General features: G+C 32.1%; 1 protein-coding gene across 4 annotated transcripts in view; it reads right to left on the reverse strand.

Moving 5' to 3' along the window:
* The window catches only part of LOC106876238 (uncharacterized), a 36292-nt gene that overhangs the window by 3903 nt on the left and 31182 nt on the right, over window positions 1-1207 (reverse strand). The gene's annotated exons all lie outside the window — the stretch shown is intronic.

The raw sequence follows: 1207 nt of genomic DNA on the forward strand, positions 1-1207 counted from the left end.
TATATATATATATATATATATATATTTACAGTTATGAGCAGCAATAGTGGTGATATTGCATCATTATTACCAGTGATAATTGTAATAAGATGGCAAATGTCTTTTTACATTGTAAGTTCAAATTCTTCCAGGATCACCTTTACCTTTCATCCATAAAGGGTGAGTAGAGTAAGTGCTAGTCAGGTGCTGAAGATGATTTAATTAGCTGTTCGCTCTTCACAAAATTTGCAGCCTTGTGCCAATATTGGGACTAATTCTTATTTCAAGAGAAATCATTCGAAAAGAATGGCAGAAACAGGAGATTGCCAGACAAAACTCCTTTCAGTTTCTAACTGAGTTCGATTCCTTCTAAAGTTGATGAGATAGGTACTGGAAGTTGATTCAGTTGTCTATGCTCTTCTACAAATATTTGCGCCAATATTTAAAATCATCCTCATACTCATCATTAACATTACTATTGTTGTTGTTGTTGTTAATCTAAATTCCTTGTGTGATATTTAGTTACCTCTCTTTATGTTTTGCATTTGAATCCTTTTGAGTCAACCTTGCCTCGTTTCATCCCTCTCCCTCCAGTGTTGATAAAATAAGTACCAGTAACATGTTGGGTTGGTTAAATCGATTATACCCTTCTCTGAAACCATGTGGCCTTGTGCCAATGTTAGAAAATCATAATTATTTTTAATCATTGACACCAATGGCAGAAAGAGAAAAAGAATGTTTGTTAACTATTTTTGTAAACATTGTACTTGGCTTTGTAAGAATGAAAAAGAGAAAATAATTTGAGTTTGTATATGTTGCTAGTTTCTATAGAAAATATTTCAATCAAGAAAATAAAAGTAACACTAACAATAACATTCCAAATAATAATAATAATGATAATGCCAACATTATGGAATAGCAACAGAAAAAAGATGGTATAAACACACGCCAGAAAAGGTCACAGAAAACGAGAAAGCAACCATACTCTGGGATATGCCAATACACACAGATAGAGAAATTAAGGCAAATAGACCAGATATAGTTGTCAAAGATCATGAAGAAAAAAAATGCTTTCTAATTGATGTATCAATACCAGCAGATGACAACGTTTCTCTAAAAGAAATGGAAAAACTTTCAAAATACAAAGACCTGGAAATAGAGATAACTCGAATGTGGAATCTAAAAACAGAAACAATTCCTATCATAGTAGGTGCCTTAGGTATAATAA

The sequence above is a fragment of the Octopus bimaculoides genome, chromosome 5 (assembly GCF_001194135.2).
Source record: "Octopus bimaculoides isolate UCB-OBI-ISO-001 chromosome 5, ASM119413v2, whole genome shotgun sequence".
Lineage (NCBI taxonomy): Eukaryota > Metazoa > Mollusca > Cephalopoda > Octopoda > Octopodidae > Octopus > Octopus bimaculoides.